A 22,083-nucleotide genomic window follows, 5' to 3' on the forward strand; every position below is an offset into this window, starting at 1 on the left:
ATGCTGTTCTCCGTTATCCCCCATGCATCCGAGGCCATGACCTCAAGGACACAACAGTATGAGCAGGGAGGGCTGCTCTGTCCTTCTCCTGACCTCTCCAGGTTTCTACCATAGCAGTAGGTTGGTCGTCTGTCCCCTCAGAAGGCTCTGGGAGTAGAGAGGTGACAGCTGAACGCCCAGCTTTCTTGTCCAGGGTCAGCTTAGATCCTAGACCAGCAGAGAGATGATTTTTTTGGAGCCTGGAGGGAAAGCAGTCACCAGGGCCATGAGCCGAGGAGCAGCGGTGGCGTCTGGCTGGCCGGGGAGACGACGGACCTGGCGATCAGACCCGCCCGGGGAACTGTGTGTGGGCAGCACAGACTGTTTAGCAGATTCGTGTCCTTCCGGAGGTGACTTGCTGGGAGCTGTCAGGCATGTATCACCTGCAGAGGGGCAGACTGCTGGGGGCCCTTCTGCTGCGCCCAGAAAGAGACAGTAGAGACAGAAGGTCAGAGCTGCAAGGGGCCCCCGCCACTGAGTCGCTGTGCCCAAAGCCTCATTTCACAGGTGAGGAGACAAAGGCTCAGAGAGGAGCAGGAGCTTGCCCAAGGTCACACAGCAGGCTAGGACCGGCAGCCAGGGCTCTAGCATCCCATATGCAATGCTGGCGTGCTTAAAACTACAGGACGGAGGCAGGGAAACCATACTTAGTATTCAAGACAAGGCTTTAAAGTGGTTTCTCTGTTTGGGGCATATAGCTTTCTACTGGCTTCTGATTCTTTATGCAGCCCAATGAAGATGATGTTGATCTTCCTGCCTCCAAGTGCTAGAATTTACAGGGATATTCCCCTCATGCCAGGTATGTGTGATGCGGTGTGTCCACGCTAGCAAGCATCTTACTAGCTATATCCCCAGACCTCTGTTTTTTTGTTTGTTTGTTTGTTTTTGTTTTTTTGAGGGGGTGTGCTTTGTTTTTGCTTTAAAATTTATATGTTTTTTGAGACACGGTCTTACTATATACTTCTGGCTATCCTGGAACTCACTATGTAGACTAGGCTGGCCTTGAACTCATGGAAATTCACCTGCCTCTGTCTCCGAAGTACTGGGTTTAAAGGCTTGCAGCACCACACCTGACCCTCCTGTTTGTTTTTTAATTTTTCTCTTATCTGATCTAATTTTACAAATACTTCTACAACAACTGTGAGTCCCTTGGTAATAACAAAATAAAAATCTGTGACGTGGGAAGGAGGTGATCCCAGCAGGCGTGGGCAGCTTCTGGTTTTAGTCGAATGGTTTCTTTTCTCCTCCTGAGTTTCCTCCAAGCCCAGGTGAGAGAGCAGACGCCAAGCTGGCTGGGCCATTAGCCTCTCAGAATAGAGACTGAGACTGAAACAGAGGCCTGGGTGAGAAGCCAGAACCCACATAGTGGCAGAAAAGAGTCCACTTTTCAAAGTTGTCCTCTGACTGCCATACCCACCGTACCCTGCACACACTGCCCCCCAGGAACATAAGTCAGTCAAATGTAATAAAATCCTTTACCTGCTTCCCTGAGTCAGCCTCCTCCTGCTGTTCCTCTGTCACTCGACAGAGCAGGTTAGCCTGAAAGAGGCTGGCATGAGCTTGACCTTCAAGGAAAAAAAAATGTTTAAAGACCTTGGGCCTCAGTTTCCTCAAAAGTGTCAAACTGGTGCAGTGAGTTGGATATTTACGATTCCCCAGAATCCATCGACAGGCAGTTTTAGAAGACAGGCTCTCCCTGAAGGAAAGTGGGTGTCCTGGAGACAGGTCTGTCTCATGGAGTGAGTTCCAAAGGCCCCTCTGCCTTGGAGAGCCCACGAAGGGAGGCACCTGAGGCCGGCAGTCAGGAGGCAGGAGTCACGAAGCAGGAGTCACCAGCACTTGGTCTTGGGTCTTGAAGGTGCCATGGACCTCACAGATCTGTGAGGAACATGTCGGCTGTTTCTAAGCCACACACAGGGACGGAGGAAGTGGGGATTGCACCTCATGGTGTTGGCAGTGGTGTATTGTGCCCTGTCTGCTTAGCTGTCTATGTGGGACCTGTGTGCGCACTAAATCCACCCTCCTTGCCCCATGAAGAATGAAGATGAAACAGGGGCTCTTGTGCCTCTGGAGAAGGAGTGCTCTAGATGCGGGAACTAGCTTTGAGCGGGGTAGCCTCAGCTCAGCGACCAGAGTTCTGCTGCTTGGGTGGAGACCAGCTGCCCCAAGGGGACCTGAGAGATGGGAGAGCCAACCGTCCAGGAGGAACTTGTCCTTACACAGTCCTGACCTTTAACCAGCCTGCTAACCTGCTTATCTGGCCCACCCTCCCTGCTTACAGTGCTTTCTTTTCTAGAAACTTCCAGTCTTTCCTGGTGTCCTCACCCATGCAGCAGAATCTAAGTGGACTCTTCATTATCCAAACCTTAGCTATGTATGCCACCTTTCTTGCCCTAACACATGCACACATATGAACACATACACATTTATACATGCTTACACATACATACACATATGCACAAACCTTGGAGTTCTACAGGCCTGATCTCTGCAACCAAATTCTCCATCTATGTGTGTCTCTTCTAATCTAATAGATATCGCAGTTTTCCTGTCAGTACAGTGGGCTCAGGGCCACCTTCAAGGGCTTTGAGAGGCTTTTGGGGTTCATGCACTGTGAGTGGTCAGCCAGTGCCTGGCATGAAGCAGGTGCCCAGCCAACAGCCACACTAGTCATCTTAAGTTTGTAGTGACACTGAGCCTGTGGGCAGTTCCCAACAACAGTTGAGCACATCTCCAGGAGGAGACAGGAAGTCCTCATGTTCCCAGGGTCCCGTGGAGCCGCTGGGGAGCACCTGGAGGTGCTCACAACCGAGCCAAGGACATGCTGCCTGGTTGTCTAGTCCCCGATGTATCTTATAGACGGGGGCTCTCTGCCCCTGGAGGAATGGCTGGGTCTGGGGGATCTGGAGAGGTACTCCTGAGAAGCCCCGCCCACCCACCTGCGGTCCCCAGTGAACCCTGCAGCTGCTTCCCCTCAGCCCAGCATGGACCGCCCTTGGAGACCTCAGGCTGCAGAGCCACTGAGCTAATTAAGAATGACAAAGCACTGTGTAATTGCCAGTCACTGATGAGTCCCCTGCCTCTTCCTGCCCTCCTTCTCTGGCCCTCCCTGGAGGCCTCTGAGCACTGGCTGGTGTCAGGAGACAGGAGGCTGCCTGCCTCTGCCACCCCCTTGCAGGACACTGAGCAAGCAGTTCCCAGCTTGTCTTAAGTTGGCTCCAACACCTACTCACACACCACACATACCACACACACACCCCCCAACCCACCAAACACACACACATACCACACACCACATAGACCACACACCCCACCCCACACCCCCCACACACCACCATACCATACACACACACCACACCAAACACATACCACACACCACACATACCACCATACCACACACACACACACACACACCACCACATACACCACACACCCCACCACACATACCACACACATCACCCCACCACACACACACACACTACACACACTACACACCATACCCCCACATACCACACACACACACACACACACATACACACACACACACACACACACACACTACAGATACCACACACTACACACACACACCACCACATACACCACATACCACACCCCCACACCCCCACATGCTACATACACCACACACTACACACCATACCCCCACATACCACACACACACACACACACACCACACACATACACCATACTCCATACTCCACACCCCCCACACCCCACCACACACACACATACACTCACACTAGCCCTTGCCATCTGCAGAGCCCTTGATCTTTTGCAAAGAGGAAGAGAAAAGCAAGGTTCAGGCCTCCAGAGGCTCAGCAGGCTTTGGGGCTCAGCCCCCTCCCTCCCCAGCTGTCACCAGTTGTGTAACCTTGGGTAAGCCACCTGCTCCTCTGAGCTGAGCGCGCTCTCTGCCTAGGCTGAGGAAGCTGTTAGGAGCACGCAGGTCTGATCAGGAGAGCCCTGTGCATCTGAGAAGCCTGCCCGGGCAGCACCTGCAGAGTGAGGACCAGCTTGAGAGCCGCCATGTGGGGGTGGCGGGGGTACGGACGACCTGTGAGCAGGTGGGAGAGGAGTTGATGTAAACCAAATCTCACAATAAAAACAGTAGGCTGGGGGGGTCTTCTCCCCGATTAAATTTCCTTATATTTTTAAAAAAAATCTGGGCTGGAGAAATGGCTCAGAGGTTAAGAGCACAGACTGCTCTTCCGAAGGTCCTGAGTTCAATTCCCAGCACCCACAGGGTGGCTCACAACCATCTATAATGAGATCTGACACCCTCTTTTGGTGTCTGAAGTCAGCTACAGTGTACTCACATATAATAAATAAATAAATCTTTTTTAAAAATCCATCTATGGGGCTGAAATTTGAACCCAGAGGACCCAGGTTCAAATCCCAGCACCTACATGGCTGCTCACAACTGCCTGTAACCCCAAGATCTGACATTCTCATAAGACACAGATACAGGCAAATCACCAATGCACAGAAATAAAGGTTTAAAAAAATCCATCTATGATGAATTAGAAGCATTCTTTCTTTCCTTTGGTTTTTTTTTTTTTTTTATGGTTTCATTTTGTTGTTGTTGTTGTTTTGGTTTTATTTCGAAAGTAGATCTCTTTATGTAACACTGGTTGTCCTGGAACTCTAGGTAGACCAGGCTAGCCTTGAACTCACAGAGTTCCTCCTACCTCTGCCTTGCTAGTACCAGTGTACGCCACCAAGCCCGGGTAGAAACATCGCACAGACCACGCCTTCTCCACAGATGGTTGGCTGGCTGGCGGCAGAGACCACGCCTTCTCCATGGATGGTTGGCTGGCCGGAGGCAGAGACCACGCCTTCTCCACGGATGGTTGGCGGGCCGGCAGCAGAGACCTTGCTTGCTGTCTCCTACATCTACAGTTCTATTTCTAGGAACTCTCCACATTTGCAGAGTCGCCAGGCCACGGCAACACGGAGCTGTAGTTACAGAGTTTGTGCTCAAGAACTACACATTCAAGTTACAGAAAAAAGGTACACACACACACACAAAAGCAAAACTTTTTTGCGTTTGCGTGTTCACATGGATGATGTCAGGGGTCTTCATTAATTTCTCAAAAATGTGACTAAATTATTTATTATTATTCTATGTGTGGAGATGGGTGTGTGTGTGTGGAGGAGCTGGCTCTCTCCTCCCACCATGCGTCCCTGGGATTTGAACCCAGATCTTTCAGCTTGGCTTCAAGTACCCTTATTCCATAAGCCATCTCTTCAGCCCTCCACCTCAGTTTTTGAGACAGACTCTCCCCGAGCCTGGGGAGAGTTCACTGAGGTGGCTAGACCGGCTGGCCAGGCAGCCCCAGGCAGCTCCCAGCTTCTGTCACCAGCACTGGGGTGACAGGTAGAACCGCCATACCTGGCTCTTTAGCCGGTGCTGGGCACTGAACTCAGGGCCTCTCGCTTGCACGGACAACACCTCCTGCCCTGACAGTATTTTAAGTGAATTTATGATTCTGTATCAGGGTGGCTTTCTTACCAGGGGCCACAGACTGGACCTGACAGGATAAATACCAAGTCTTTTAGCCTGGTTTTCTAAAAACTTCTCATTCAAATCCCATACTTTTTTTTCTCTTTTGGTTCCTGACAACCACAAGCTGCAACTGAGTGGCCCTGCCCTGCCCCTGCCCCTGCCCCACCCACCCCACCCACCCCCACTTCCTGTGTTTTCTCAGTCCTCCTGGTCTATCTGTCCTACCTGAAGAGCCTTCTCCGACCTAGCCCTTCAACTGGCAAACTATTCTTCCTTAAAGATCAAATGTCACCAGCCCGGGAAGCCCTTCCCAGTGCTGCCCTGGCCCCTACCCCCCTCAGAGCTACCTTCTTCCTCCTCCACGTTCTCTCAGGCATGTGACCTAAGGAGGGGCCGCATGGACAGCTGCGCCAGGGGTGGCTGTCCTGCTGAGATTCACCGGCCTCACCTGTACAACGTGTCAAGAGATGGCGTGAATGGCCCCAGGAGAGATCCACCCGTGTCCACAGGTGTCCGTGGCATGTCGTGGGGCTCTGTGCCAGACGGACGGCAGGGGCTCCTTGAAGTGTCTGAGTTACCTGGAGATTTCCTAGGGAGCTCATGGTCTGCACGGGGTGTGCAGCCTGCGGGCTCTGCTGCATCTTGGTGGTGCCGCTAGAGGCTGGGCTAGCTAGTGGCTAGCACTGACAAGCCCACTCTGGAAGAAAAACACTTACCGCGCGCGCGCGCGGGTGTGAGCACAGCTCTCCCCTGAAGGGACTGCGACACTTTATTTTGAGCCAAATGTGAGCGGCTATGGCCCAGGATAATATCCACAGTGAAAGCCGGTTCGTGAGATTTTATTAGTTGCAAAACAAAGGAAGTCGTTAATCAAGACAGTCACCAAGCACACAGGTGGGAACACAGGTAGGCAGGTTGTAACAAAGCACAAAACCCAAAAAAGGACTGTTACGGGTCTCAGACGCCGCCTAACAAGTGCCCTGCTTTGGGGTTAGTGGAAGGGAGCAGGTTTATTGTTATTTGGGTTTTTTTGTTTTGTTTTGTTTTGTTTTTTAAGACAGGGTTTTGGCCGGGCGGTGGTGGTGCACGCCTGTAATCCCAGCACTTGGGAGGCAGAGGCAGGCGGATTTCTGAGTTCCAGGCCAGCCTGGTCTACAGAGTGAGTTCCAGGACAGTTAGGGCTACACAGAGAAACCCTGTCTTGTTTGTTTTGTTCCCCCCCCCCCCAAGACAGGGTTTCTCTGTGTAGTCCTGGCTGTCCTGGAACTCACTCTGTAGACTAGGCTGGCCTCGAACTCAGAAATCCGCCTGCCTCTGCCTCCCAAGTGCTGGGATGAAAGTGGGTCACCCTGCCTGGCTTTTTAAAGAAAAATTGGCTTTGAATTTGTGATGTTCTAGCCCTGTGATCATGAAGTTTGAGCCGATCGTTTAACCTTGCAGAATGTTGTAGCTCCTCCCTCCACAGGGTCTTCAGTTGGCACACAGTGCTTGATTCCTGGGGCACCCAGCCAGCCACCATGGCCAGTTTCAAGTTGCTAAAAATTTAAAAATTTAAAAGCTAACTTGTAAGTTTCCTAAGTATTCTCTCATTCTCTCTTTCTTTCTCTCTCTCTCTCTCTCTCTCTCTGTGTGTGTGTGTGTGTGTGTGTGTATGTGTGTTTCCAATATTACTTGATTTTTCTCCATTAATTAATTTATTTATTCATTTTATATCCCAATCGCTGCCCTCCCCTCCCAGTGCCCCCCCATTCTGCTCATATGAGCCCCTTGGCTCTATCAGTCAGCTGCTATACTTAGTTCCAGTACCCAATACCAAGCTCCAGTAGCCACCCCCCCATGTGTGTGACAGGAGTGGGCTCCCATCAAGGGCAGGCCGCCTTCCATACCCTGCTACTCAGCACAGCAAGGGCCATGCAGGTAATCACCTGCCTGCTAGCCAAGACCCAGCCCTTTTGTCCTCCTGGATTGTCAGGGACACAAAGGTCTTTGTGCCCACAGATCACTAGGGAAACCAGGAATGTTAGTCATGAAAGGGTGTCTCCTCAGAGAAGGAAATGAATACCAGTTTTCTGCCCAGCAGGCTTCGAGTAGAAGTTATTAATGACCAGGTCACCTGTGCAGACCTCACCCAAATCCCCCAGAGTGCCTATCTCAGACTCTCCCTCCCTAGGCCGTTATCTTTAGCTCTTGGTCAATAGAATCCATCCTTAGGGGAGATATCATATATACTTTGTGGCCTGCTGACCTCTCTGTTATCTCTGTCAGAGAGACCACATCAGATCCTTAGGCTTTTAAGCTCCAAGACCCACCCCCATGGCTACCCGTACTTTGCAAAGGAGTTTTTCTGTGGTCACACCTTAAGCTTTATTGTATACCTGGGATTGGAATGATCGTTGCCTGGAAACTTTGTTCCAAATTTGTCCTGTGTTTAAGTAGGCTGATAATAAGCTACCGGTCCAGGGCCGGACCCTCCCTATTACCTTCCCATCATCCTCTGTCTGCCGTGTCTGTCATTCTGGTCAGCTTGAAACTATCCTCAGTCCCCAGGAGGAATCACAAAATACAAATTGTGCAGGTTTTGTGGTTCCACCCATGAGGGAATCATCTCCAAAGGTTGGTTGCATCTAAAATTGGCAGTTCCCACTACAAAGGTGAATGGCGAAACCCATGCTAATCATTTACATTTTTAATTATGCAGGACTCAGAACGACATTTGTAGCAAATCTGAAGTGCAGTGGCCAGCAGAGAGAAGTGAGGTTGCCAACCTACTTGCAGGGGCCTTCTTCTTCCCAAATGTAAAAGACTGCTTTTACACTTGGCCTAAGGCTCTGCAAATCTCAGGGTGCCTTGCCTTGTCTCCCAGCTCCTGGCCATAAAGGTCTGTGGTCTGGTTTAAGATCGCTTTAGTAGCATCTTGGCTCTCTGGGTAATTGGCTTGAAGTGGAAACTTAAGGGTTCTTTGGGAAGTTGGTTGGATAGTGTTTTGCTGGGGGAAAAAACAAACAAACACATGAAGGAAGGTTTAGCTGAAGCAGACACAGGAGAGAGGATGCTCTGATAATGCAAGTATGTGAAAGGACACGTGATGAAGGATTCTTTGCTAACAACACGAATGTACAGGTCCATCTTATGTTTCATAGTTGAGCTGCATTTGTCGGGGACTCCATAGAAAAGCACCCAAAACCTTCTGGTGGTGCGCTGCAGTTTTGTGCTTTTTCAGTGGACTTAGGCTGATTGACTGATGTCGGCTGAGACAGACACACGTGCTGAGTGAGGCACCATGGCTGAAGTGAGACCCGTGGAGGACAGGCGATGTTTGGAGAAGACTCGGTGGACAGTGATGGAGGCGGGGCTTACAGAGCTAGCTGTGCAATGCATGCTGGTCTTGCCTCTTTGCTGATCTTCCCTTCAGCGAGAGAGGCCTCTCTTCGGGTCCCTCCTGCTGACTTGTGCTGAGGCTGAGGCTCAGGTCTCTGCTAGGTCATGCCCCTGCTGCTGACTCCTGTTTACTATCCTGACTCTACCGAACTAGACTGCTGGTGTGTCCGTGAAGTGTTTGTGAGCAGATCAAGCTGCCACTGCCCACTGACCTGTGAACTCAACTGCTATTGATTTCCAGACAATACAGATGGGAGTTGCTCCAAAGAACCTTTTTAAAGAGGTCCCCTCATCCTCCCCCCCATCCTTTCTTTCCCACTACCTCTGGTGGGTGGGGAGCTAAAAGGGAGGTTAAAGGGTTTAAGAACCATTGTTTTAAAACTAGGTTTTGGAGCCGGGCGGTGGTGGCACACGCCTGTAATCCCAGCACTTGGGAGACAGAGGCAGGAGGATTTCTGAGTTCGAGGCCAACCTGGTCTACAGAGTGAGTTCCAGGACAGCCAGGGCTATACAGAGAATCCCTGTCTCGAAAAAACCAAGTCCAAAAAAACCCCAACAAAACAAAACTAGGTTTTGAAAAAATTAATATAACACTGACTCTTTGTTGTGATTGTGGGGTCTGGTTGACCCCTGCTAGAACCCAGACCCTGGAAGAAGAGGGGTTGCCTAGCTCACAGAGGTGCTCTGTAGGTGAGGGGGGGGGAGAGGATGTGGGAAGGATGGAGAGCCTGGGCCACAGCCCCTCTCTGGTCCACCTTATCTATATTTTGTCGCAGGCACTTCAGGCCAGAACCTGGTGGCTCCAGAAGTCCTGTGTCCTGACTACAGGGATTCACCAGCCATTTCCTGTCACCCCAGGCCTGTGGATGTGAGCAGTGGGCCCACAAGCTTTGAGGCCTGAGGCCTGAGTCCAAATGACGCCCCTCTGGGATTCCTTAGGTCATTTCCATCCATTGTCTGCGGTCTCTCTTTCCTGTGGCCTGAAGTTCCCTTGCTGGCTCCCATCTGTTTCCCCCTCAAACCCATTCTAGTTCCAAATCCTCTCTCGGGTTTCCTTGTCTCCTTCCGCTTCTTACCGCCAGCCAGGGAGACCTTGGGCAAGCCCCACTGTCCTCCAGGCAAGCTCATGCAATGTGTGGGGGTGGGGGTGGGGGAGTGGGGGGGTGGGGGGGTGGGGTGGGGGTGGGGGGGTGGGGTGGGGGTGGGGAGGGGGTAAGGGGTGGGAGTTGGGGGGGTGGGAGGTGTGGTGGCACGACTTAGCGGTGACCTTTGCCCTTTGCCTCCAAGGGCTGAGCCCTTTAGAAGAACTCTGGCTGAGCAGTTGGCTTCTGTATGGATCCAAGCTGCGGCATCTCTGATGTGCCCCGCCCTCACTGTCCCTTTCTTTTAATTGTATGAGAAACAGCTTCTGTGGCCACAGCCACCCAGTAACTATTCATTCACTCACTCATTACACAGAGGACGGATCCTAGAGAGCTCTGGGCTTTTTCCTTCCTTCTCTCTCCATCACAGGGAACCAAAATTCACACACCCAGCAGTGACCCAACAGCAGCTTACAGAATATCCATCCGTCCCCTCTCTCTTCCGCACTTTGAGTATTTGTTTAATACAGGGTCCTATTTTGCAGCCCAGGCTGGCTTTTAACATGCTATACAGCTGAGGATACCTCTCAAGATGACTTTCAACTTCTGATCCTCCTGCCTCAGCCTTCGGAGAGCTGGCATTGCAGCAGAGATCCACTCTGTCCAGCTGAGTCTTTCTAACAGACTACCCTGGCAAGCCTGGAAGGCACCACACAGAGACCTGGAATCCTTCCTTGCTGTGACTTCTGTTTAATAATGAGCTGTCACCAAGTCTAAAATGAGCCATTAGGGAGGAAAAGAGGGTCTTTGGGGACTGAAGGCTGACCCCAGAGTGGCTTCATCTCCCCCTTACAGTGGGAGGCAAAGACCTGGTGTGTGCTCAGTCCTGCAAGGAAGGCCCCTCCTTCTCCCTGTCTCCCTCCTTCCCTCTTGAGGGTAGGTCTGGGTTTGTTTGTTTGTTTGTTTGTTTTTTAATGTTATTGCATTTATTTATTTGTGTGTGTACAGGCACGCATGGAGCTCAAGAGAGGATGGAAGGAGCTGACCAGCGTTCTCCTTCTACCTCGTGAGCCTGGGATTGACCCCAGATGGCCAGGCAGCAAGTCCCTTCACCTGCTACACCGTCAGGAGCCCAGGTCTGGGTTGCAGACAGACTCCTTTTCCAGTTTCGTATTACAGAAACAAGGAAATGGATGGAAAGAACCTAAAGCCAAAAGCCTGAGAGAGAAAGGGAGGGACAAAGATTTTAAAAGCATGACAGGGGCTGGAGAGATGGCTCAGTGGTTAAGAGCACTGACTGCTTTACCGAAGGTCCTGAGTTCAAATCCCAGCAACCACATCGTGGTTCACAGCCATCCGTAATGAGATCTGACGCCCTCTTCTAGTGTGTCTAATGGCAGCTACAGTGACCTTACATATAATAAATAAATAAATAAATCTAAAAGCATGACAGAGGGCTGCAGAGGTGGCTCCCTAGCGAAGCCCACTGGCTACACTCCCAGAGGACGGGCATTCGGTTCCCAGCATCCATGAGGCAGGCACAACTGTCTGAACTCCAGCCCCAAGGGATCTGTCTCTAGGACTCGACACCTCAGTTCCTCTAACCCTCGGGACCTAAGTGATCCCAGCCACCTTGGCCCTCCCTGCTGCCCTCCTCACAGACACTTCGCCTATTGCCTGGACCAGAAGCTAGTGTTGTCTTGAGGGGGGAAATCACCTCTCATATCCTTGAATACTTTCTTTTTTTGTTTTGTTTTTTGAGACAGGGTTTCTCTGTGTAGCCCTGGCTGTCCTGGAGCTCACTCTGTAGACCAGGCTGGCCTGGAACTCAGAAATCCACCTGCCTCTGCCTCCAAAGTGCTGGGATTAAAGGCATGCGCCTTTTCATCTTTTAAAGGCCCACTTTCTTTTCTATGAAAATAACAAGATTGCCACTGTGGAAACTGAGTAGTTTCTGGAGTGTGATGTTGGTTAACCAAGCGATGGCTAGTTTTAGCTTAGAGGCCATTCCACTGACCTGCCCCCAGGGACCTAGCAATTGCTCTGTCATCACAGGCAGCTGTTGCAGGTACAGAGGACCCACAGGGCACTCAGCAACTCCTGCTCTCTCCCCTGCCCTCCCTCCCTATCCTGCCCTCCCTCCCCATCCTGCCCTCCCTCCCCCATCTTACCCTCCCTCCCCCATCCTGCCCTCCCTCCCTTCCCACCTCTCTCAGTTTGTTCCCACATCTGCTTTGTCTGTTCTCTGCCCAGTTTCTCTGCTCTTCTGGCTCTGCTCCTGTCTGTCTGTCTCTGTCTGTCTGTCTGTCTGTCTACACGCCCACTTGTCTGCCTCTACCCCTTGCCAGGTCTTCACTCCTCTCCTCTCCACAATAAATATCTTTTTCTGCCAGGCCTGCTGCATGGTGTAATTACTCAGGGGCACACCTTGGCATGGGCCCCATAACAGCTAGAGTTCCACGGGTCCTGGTTTCTGAGCCACAGAAAAGCGCGTTAACAACACAGAGAGTCTGCTCGCCTCAGACCTGGGCCTATTCTCTCCATGAACTCGGCACATGAACCCACCTGTCCCTTCTCAAGACTGCAGCTCTGAGGAGGGGGGAGGGGCTGGGTATGAGGGAGGCTGGCTTTGAGTTGACTGAGTGGGGGTGGGGGGAGGCTCCCAAAATCAGAGGCTCTGAAGTCCTGGGGTTTCTGGGCCTCTATATTCGATAATCCTAAAACAGCGATTCCCACAGTTACCCAGGGCACCTGCCACATTCCTCTGCAGGGGCTGTGGAAACAGGAGCCTGAAGGAGGCCTGAGGTGGGGCTCTAGGCCTTGTCAGAGCAATAGTAAGGTGCAGGCCCTGAGGGGAATGTCCCGGACCTCTGAGCAGGGTAAGATGGGGGGAGCGAGGACGTAGAATGTGGGAGTGGGCAGGGGCCAGGCAGGGTGGACAGCAGGGAGCTCCTCGGACACCAGCAGCAGTGCTGCTTTGCTGGTGAGGCGGCCTGAGGAGTGGCCCTCAGAGCTTCTGGGCGGGGACTCGACATTGATTTGGGCAGCTTTACTCAGAGGCTGGAGGTACTTGAGGAGAGTGAAGGGTTGGGTGTGAGGTGTGAGGCCTGAGGCTTGAGGTGAGGGGACCCGAGGCCAGGCATGGTGATGCGTGCCTGTAATCTCACCACTTGAAGGGCAGAGGCAGGAGGAATGCCCTAAGTTTGAGGGCAGCTTCGGTTACGTAAGTGAGCTACAGAGACCCTGCCTTGGCACGCAGAACAGAGAACCAAGGTGATTTAAGGTGGGTGATCTGGGACGAGGGTGGGGCAGAACGGGAAACTGTTGGCGGCAAGAACTCGTTCCTTAGGACACAGACACAAACATCTATCCCTTTCTAATTGACCACCACTAAACCAACAAACCAAGGAACGCTCCACCAAAGTCCAGTTTGGAGAAGGAACAGGTTCGCTTACAGGGCAGGGATGAGTGCTTTCTTACAGGAGGGTCGTAGACCACAAAGTACCCAGCCTGGATGCCATCTCCTCAGGAGCCCAGATGGCATCTTCCCTCCAGTTAACCCTTCCTATACTGCATCACCTACCTGAAGAGTGATACTTAAAGGTCCTTTGGGAAGTCGATGTGTTGGATGGTGTTTTGCTGGGGCAGACTCACAAAGGAAGGTTTAGCTGAAGCAGACACAGGGGAGAGGATGCTCTGCTAGAGCAAGCATGTGAAAGGACACATGATGAAGGATTCTGTGTTAACAGCACGCATGTATTGGTCCACCTTACATTGTCTAGTTGAGCTAGTTGTTGGGATTTCATCAACAGAAACTCACCAAAAAAATTTCTGGTGCTGTGCTGCAGTTTCCTGACATGTCCTCAGATTCAGACTGATTGGCAGCCATGATGTTTGGAGGAAGGATAAAAAGGACTCCACGGACAGTGATGGAGGCAGAGCTAGGCTGGCTGTGCAGTGCTTGTTAGTCTCACGGCTTTGCTGATCTTTGCTTCACTAAAAGAGTCACAGCCTGAGAACGTCTCCTGGTGTTCCTGCTGGTCCGCCTCCCCCCTGACCTGTGTCTAGGCTGAGGCCCAGCTGTCTATGCGAGGTCAGAGGTCATACACTTCTGTTGATTCGTGTTTGCTATCCCAACTTGTCCAAACTGGATTGCTGATGTATCAGTGAAACTGGTTTGCAAGTGGATCAGGCTGCTGCCTGCTAACCTGTGAACTGAACTGCCGATTTCCAGACAACACAAACGGGTGTTGCTCCAAAGAATCTTTCTAAACAGGTCCACTTCTATATCCTTTCTTTTCCACTCCCTCTGGTGGGTGGTGGGCTAAAAGGGAGGTTAAAGTGTTTTAGAACCATCATTAAGAGTAGACTTTAAGCTGGGCGGTGGTGGCACACGCCTGTAATCCCAGCACTCTGGGAGGCAGAGGCAGGCGGATTTCTGAGTTCGAGGCCAGCGTGGTCTACAGAGTGAGTTCCAGGACAGCCAGGGCTACACAGAGAAACCCTGTCTCAAAAAAAAAAACACCAAAAAAACAAATCTCCCTCCCCCCCCCAAAAAAAGAGTAGACTTTAGCCAGGCAGTGGTGGCACATGCCTTTAATCCTGGCCCTTGAGAGGCAGAGGCAGGCTGATTTCTGAGTTTGAGTACAGCCTTGTATACAAAGTGAGTTCCAGGATAGCCAGGGCTACACAGAGAAACCCTGTCTCAAAAAGACGGCAAAAAAAAAAAAAGTAGACTTTAAAAAAATTAAAGTTAACCTATCACCTGTGGCTGTCTGGGAGAGGCAGGAGGGAGCAGCCAAAGCTCAGAGGTCCTCACCACCCCTCCTTCTGAGAAAGAACATCAACAGGGTGTTGATGAGAAAGAACTCAAGGGTGTCTTGCCTATAGTCACCCGGGTTCTGATGAAGATGGTGTCTGTGAAGCTCAGACGGCAGCACTCTGTAGAGATTGGCCTCCTAGTTCAATCCTTGTCAAAGGAAAAGGTGTGTTTTAAAGATTTATTTATCTTTATGGGTATAAATAGTTGCCAGTATGTGTACCATGTAGTACCCAAGGAGGCCAGAAGAGGGCGTTGGATCCACTGGATCTGGAGTTTACAGACGGATGCTCAAACCTGGTCCTCTGGAAGAGCAGCCAGTCTAACTGCTGGGCCATCTCTGCAGCCCCAGAAAGGGTTTTAAATAAATGAAATTGCAGGGTGGATTGTGTAGTCCTAGAAAGGCTGGCAGGAGGAAAAGGCGTGGTCAAGACAAAGGAATAGATCAAAGTGGGGGAAAAAATCTGTTTGCATGCCAAGAGCCTTTGGACTGGGGCTGGGGTTCGATAGGCACAGAACCCCCAGTTCCATCACTAGCATCATATACATGGCATAGTGGCCCACGCCAGGCACCCCACTACTGCGGGAGCTGAGACAGGAAGACAAGAAGTGTGAGTCACACTAGGCCACAGAGAAAGTTCAAGATCAGCCTTAGTCACCAGGGCAAGGGAGATGGCTTAGCCCGTGAGTGCTGGGCAGAGAAGCACGAGGCTCTGAGTTCAACCCCAAGAGCTCACATGTACAAACCGGGGATGGTGGTGCACACCGGGGAGGTGGCGGAGGACGAGAGAGAAGGTCTCTGGGCCAGCCAAGCCAGCCTAACTGCCGAGCCCTAGCAAGTGACCCTGTATCAAAACACAAAACAATAAAACACCAAGGGCCAGTGCCTGGAAAACAGCAGGAAAGGCTGCCCTCTGTACACACACACACACACACACACACACACGCACGTGTATACATGCAACCAGAACAAGAACAAAAGGCATGTTATTCAAAGCAGAATTCTCCAGTCCTTTCCCCTTGTTAGTGGTTTTTGTAGACAGGGTGGTTTCTGTGGTGGAGTTGTTCCTATGTCTAGTCAGTGCTGTGGAGACCCACTGCAGCTGCAGGCAGAAAATTCAGGCTGTGTGTGTGGTGTGTGTGTCTATGTGTGTCTGTGTGTGTCTGTGTGTGTCTATGTGTCTGCTGTCTGTGTGTGTCTGTGTGTATGTGTGTCCATGTGTGTGTGTCTGTGTGTGTGTTGGGGGGAGCATCAGTGTCCTCTTCCACCCAAGTGCTAGGTCACCCCACACACACACCATCCCACTGCACTGTGCAAAATGCACAAGTGCACACACACAGAACACACACACAGGCAAGAAATACCAGTGGCATCCACAGCACCCAGCACTCCCTTCCACAGTTACCGGGAGTTACTCCAGGGAGGGTGACTGCAGATGGGCGAGTTTCCTGCTGGCTTCTGCAGGCTTCCTCACAGGAGCCTTCTTAGTGCTCAGCGGAGGCTAGCGGATCCTCCGCCACCTCCCCTTAAAGGGTGACCTGGACCAGGTGACTGACTGGTTCAGAAGAAATGGCGGATGGAGATAAGATGGTCCACATTGTCTGTGAGGGAGAGGCAGCTCAGGTGGGGGAGGGGGAGTGTTAGTTACCCCTGGGCTTTCTGTGTTGCTGAGGCTGTTCTTAAAAAGTCTATGTTGATAAATTATATCGAATAAAAAAAAATTAAAAAAAAAAGTCTATGTTGTTCCTTCATGAGTTTGTGTGCTTTGCATGTGTGCAGATGCCCGCAGAGGCCAGAAGAGGGCACCATACCTCCTAGAACCAGAGTTAGAGGTGGTTGTGAGCCACCAGACAGCTGCTAGGAATTGAACCCAGGTCTTCTTGCAAGAATAGTAAGCACTCCAGCTCCCAGTGTGTGTGTGTGTGTGTGTGTGTGTGTGTGTGTGTATGTGTGTGTTTAATCACAAAGACTTAGTTTGTTTGTTTGTTTGTTTGTTTGTTTGAGAGAGGGTTTCTCTGTGTAGCCCTGGCTGTCCTGGAACTAACTCACTTGTAGACCAGGCTGGCCTCAAACTCAGAAATCTGCCTGCCTCTGCCTCCCAAGTGCTGGGATTACAGGCGTGCACCAACACCGGCTATTTTTTTAAAAAAAAAAAATTATTTTTATCTGCAAATTGCTGTGGTAGAGGCCCACGGACAGTGTCTAGAGGCCAGAAAAAGACATGGGTCTCTCTCTCCCTCCCTCCCTCTCTCTCTCTCTCTCTCTCTCTCTCTCTCTGTGTGTGTGTGTGTGTGTGTGTGTGATTTCCCACCTTAGTCTCTAGAGACAGTCTCTTACAGAACCTGGAAGAGGCCTTTCTTCAGCAAGGCTGGCTGCCCAGCGAATGTCAGGGACGCTTTCTGTCCCTCTGCCTCTGCCCTGCACTGAGGTGAAGGCGTGTGCAGCCACACCCAGCTTTTTTTTTTTTTTTTTTTTTTTTTGGTGTTTTTGTTTTTCCAAGACAGGGTTTCTCTGTATAGCCCTGACTGTCCTGGAACTCACTCTGTAGATCAGGCTGGCCTCGAACTCAGAAATCTGCCTGCCTCTGCCTCCCAAGTGCTGGGATTAAAGGCGTGCGCCACCATGCCAGACACTTCAGTCATTTTATGAGTTGACAACGTCCCACTGCAGGGACAGACCACATTCTGTTGCTGTTCGCTGGGTCACGGTCTTTGGGGTAAATGTCACATTTTATCATAGATTCGTGGTTTTTTCCTTCTTTCTGGCGGAGTGGAGCCGGAGTAGCTTTACAGCCGCCGGAGCCTGCTCATTACTGCGCCCCCTAGCGGCTTTCCCTTCCTTGCCTCACTTCCCCTTGCTCTTGTTACGAACTGGCTCCCAGAGACCCAGACTTCACAGCAGTGCACAAAAAGTTGCAAAATGAGGCCATGTCTGCTCCGGACCCGGTCGCTGCAGCAAGCCGGGACACAGGCATCCGTGTCATCTACCCATCCTACAGATGGAAAAACTGAAGCTCCGCCGGGCGCTCCTCGAAGGCCTAGTGTCCTGGGAGGGTCGCCTCTGAGCCTGTGCCGCCCTTCCAGGTAGCCAGGCTAACTCCAGCCCCTGGCGGACCTGGGACGGAAGCAAAGGGCGGCCAGCGCCCATGGCCGGTTATTAACTCTATCCATCACTTGACGGACCTGGCCTCATTCTGTCTCGGAAAGGCCTGCCTGGGGCTGGCGGAGCGAGGGCCATGCGGGGTGGAGGGCTGACCCGGCAGGGAAGGTGGGGGGAGCTGTCGGGGATCAGAGGGAGCCATGTGCTCCTGTGGCCCTACTGTGAGAGGGCAACGGGGCCACAGGGCAGTGGGGGGGCGGGGCAGGGCGGGGCGGGGCAGCCTGCTCCCATCTCTGCTCCTAGCTCCTGGTAACTACCTGTCCCATGGGCACCCAGACCCACCACATCCGAGCTCCCATGCCCCGGGGTATGGGGTCAGGGACAGTGCAGAGGCTAGGACACCAAATGGGTGTCACAAGTGTGCTGCTGGCGCCCGTTTGCTGTGGGTGTTGCCATGGTGCTGGGACTGAGATAGCCCCATGGGCTCTGCCACTGAGCTACACTGTCCCTCTTTTTTTGTTGTTGTTTTTTTTTTGTTTTTGTTTTTTGGATTTGGTATTTTCGAGACAGGGTTTCTCTGTATATCCCTGGCTGTCCTGGAACTCACTCTGTAGACCAGGCTGGCCTCAAACTCAGAAATCTGCCTGCCTCTGCCTCCCAGAGTGCTGGGGTTACAGGCGTGCGCCACCACCACCAGGCTTTTCTTGTTCACTCTTTACTTTAACATTTCAATTACTTAATTTTTTTTTTGAGGTAGTTCACAGGTAGCCCAGGCTAGCCTCGAACTCATTATCTAGTCTAGGATGACTCTGAACTTCTGAGCTGCCTGAGGATGACTTTCATTGTGCATATAGGAAGAAAGCAGGTAGAGGAGGAGTCCAGGCTGAACACGCTGGCCGGCACACTGAACCAGACCATGAGGGCAGGGAGGGGGAGGGGCAAGAGAGGCGCTGCAGAGCCAAAGACCTCCACCGGTGGGCTTCCTGGTCCACTTTATACTTTTTATTTTGAGCCATGGTCTAAGGTGTCCAGGTTCTATAGGCCAGAAAAGCCTCCAACTAGGAATCCTCCTGCTTCAGCCTTCCAAATAGAGGGGCTTACAACCCCAGGCCCAACTCAACGGTACCTTTTACCATGCTGGGCACAAAGGCCTGTTTCCTACCTCAGGTCAGAGGAAGGCTGAGGGGACAGACCCAGGGGACAGACCTAGGTGGGGACCCCAGGCTGCCAAGTACCTTGACCTTGCTAACTGCAGTTACCACCTCTCTGGTCCTTGAAGAAATCCTCTTGGGTGAGGCTCTCCCGGAGGCTCAGAGAGGGCAAGAAAGCAGTCAGGGGCTGCAGAGCAGGATGGTGCCTAAGCTGGCGCTCCATGTCAGTGAATTTCTGCCCAGGCCTTGTTTCAGAGTCTCCAAGGCCATGTCCAGCTCCGCTCTGGTCCCACTCTGTACCCACATGATCCCTTCTTTCCAGAAGGTTCCATGCCTCGTGGAAGCTATCAAGGAGTAGACTGAGACCTCCTCCCTTCTCTTCCTCCAGGAGGTGATTGCCTGGAATATACTGAGCACTTTAAAATTTTGGTCACATTGCAACGTCCGGGTTGCCATGGTGACCTCACTTGGAATTTGCTTCGCTGGGGGAGATAGTGATAGTACAATATTCACTGCTGCCGGCCCACAGCCAGTGTGGGGAGCCTCATGGACGCATCACAGGGGAAGGAGACGATTGGCCTGCACCGTGCAGCCACTGTCTGGAGAGGCACTCTCTGTCCCCTCTTAGAGACGAGCAAGTCAAGGCTCAAATCAGTGTGTGACTTGTCCCTGGCCACCCAGAGTCCTGGTGCCAGCAGTGGCCAAAAGGCTACGGTTCCGGGTTTTATGGCATCTCTGGTGGCTGCCAAGGTTGGGGACACCCAGGTACAGGGCTTCTCTTCCCTTCCCTGGTGAGTCATTCCGGGGGGGCTGCTCTGTCAATGCCAGGCGGGTGGGTAGACTTCACTTAGTCCTTAGTCCTTTGGGCTAAGTAAAGGGTTATGAAGATGGTCTGGAGGATCAGGCAGTGGTGGTGCACACCTTTAATCCCAGCACTTGGGAGGCAGAGGCAGTCGGATTCTGAGTTCGAGGCCAGCCTGGTCTACAGAGTGAGTTCCAGGGCAGCCAGGGCTACACAGAGAAACCCTGTCTCGAAAAAAACAAAAGTAAGAAGAAAAAGAAAGTGGTTTAGAGGGTTGGGGGCAGGCCCAGAGGCAGATGTGAGGGGGCTCCAGGCGGGGCACAGCCTCTGCATTTCAGACAGAGGGCCTTTTAGCGCGGAGTGTGGCGCTTGCCTCTGGTAGTCTCTGCCAGGGTTTTCTGCACTATCCCACCTAGCCTAGGAAGAGCGATGTGGTGGTTTGAATGGGAAAGCCCCCATAGGCTCAGGGAAGGATAGGAGGTGTGGCCTTGTGGGAACTGGTGTGTCACTAGGGGTGCCTTTCAGGTTCAAAAGTCCGAGTCAGGCCCAGTGTCCTGCCTCGCCACACCCCTGATGCTTGTGGATTGGGATGTAAAATCTCTCCAGCTTTAATTCCTGCCTTCATGCGGCCATACCGCCCACCATGATGATCAGGAACCAGGCCTATAAACCGTAAGCGAGCCCCCAATTAAGTGCTCTCTTTTATAAGAGTTGTCTTGGTCATGGTGTCCCAATAGAATGTTAAGACAGACACATGGGGCTGGAGAGATGGTTCAGCGGTTAAGAGCACTGACTGCTCTTCTGAAGGTCCTGAGTTCAGTTCCCAGCCACCACATGGTGGCTCACAACCACCCATAATGAGATCTGACGCCCTCTTCTGGAGTGTCTGAAGACAGCTACAGTGTACTTACATATAATAAATAAATTTTGGGGGGGGGAGGTTTTTTTTTTCAAGACAGGTTTTCTCTGTGTAGCCCTGGCTGTCTGGAACTCACTCTGTAGACCAGGCTGGCCTCAAACTCAGAAATCTGTCAGCCTCTGCCTCCCAGAGTGCTGGGATTACAGGCGTGCACCACCACCGCCCGGCTAAATAAATAAATCTTTAAAAAAAATTCAGCCACGTAATAGAACGATCTAGAGCTCCCTAAGCCAGGCCTGGCTGAGAGCCCAGGGAGGGCCTCGCTCTGGAGCACGGCTGCAGAGGGCCTCGCTCTGGAGCAGGGCTGCAGTGGGCCTCGCTCTGGAGCACGGCTGCAGAGGGCCTCGCTCTGGAGCACGGCTGCAGTGGGCCTCGCTCTGGAGCAGGGCTGCAGAGGGCCTCGCTCTGGAGCACGGCTGCAGTGGGCCTCGCTCTGGAGCACGGCTGCAGAGGGCCTCGCTCTGGAGCACGGCTGCAGTGGGCCTCGCTCTGGAGCACGGCTGCAGTGGGCCTCGCTCTGGAGCACGGCTGCAGAGGGCCTCGCTCTGGAGCACGGCTGCAGTGGGCCTCGCTCTGGAGCACGGCTGCAGTGGGCCTCGCTCTGGAGCACGGCTGCAGTGGGCCTCGCTCTGGAGCACGGCTGCAGTGGGCCTCGCTCTGGAGCACGGCTGCAGTGGGCCTCGCTCTGGAGCACGGCTGCAGTGGGCCTCGCTCTGGAGCTGCAGTGGGCCTCGCTCTGGAGCACGGCTGCAGTGGGCTCGGGCTCTCCGATGCAGGGAGGACCCAGGATGGGTTCCTGACTGTGACTCAGAAACAAAGGGGCTGGTTTAGGGAAGTGGGCTTTAGCAACGTGGTGAGGGTCTGGCTCTGATGCTTCCAGTCACATCCAACAATGGGGCTTCCAGATGTTTGTCCATCCCTTTGCAAACTGAACCTGTGACTTTAGTGTGCTGCCACCAGGTGGCGGTATAACGCGGCCGCTCAGGTTGAACTTGATTAAAAAGAAAAAAAATCACTTAGGTTTCAAGACAAAGTCTTTAAGACTTTCTGGCTGCGATCCCCAGAGCCCAGAGAGGGTGCTGGGCCTCTATAATCCCCTAGTTGCTGCAGTCAGCTGGGAAGCAGAAGACCCTGGATGCTTATGGGTCAGCTAGCCTGGTAATGCACAGAAGATTGTTCCCCGACCTCCCCGGGTACACTGTGACATGGGCACACCCACAGTCACATACACAATCATGCATGTACACACATACACACATACACGATTTT

This window comes from Apodemus sylvaticus, chromosome 3, assembly GCF_947179515.1.
Source record: "Apodemus sylvaticus chromosome 3, mApoSyl1.1, whole genome shotgun sequence".
NCBI lineage: Eukaryota > Metazoa > Chordata > Mammalia > Rodentia > Muridae > Apodemus > Apodemus sylvaticus.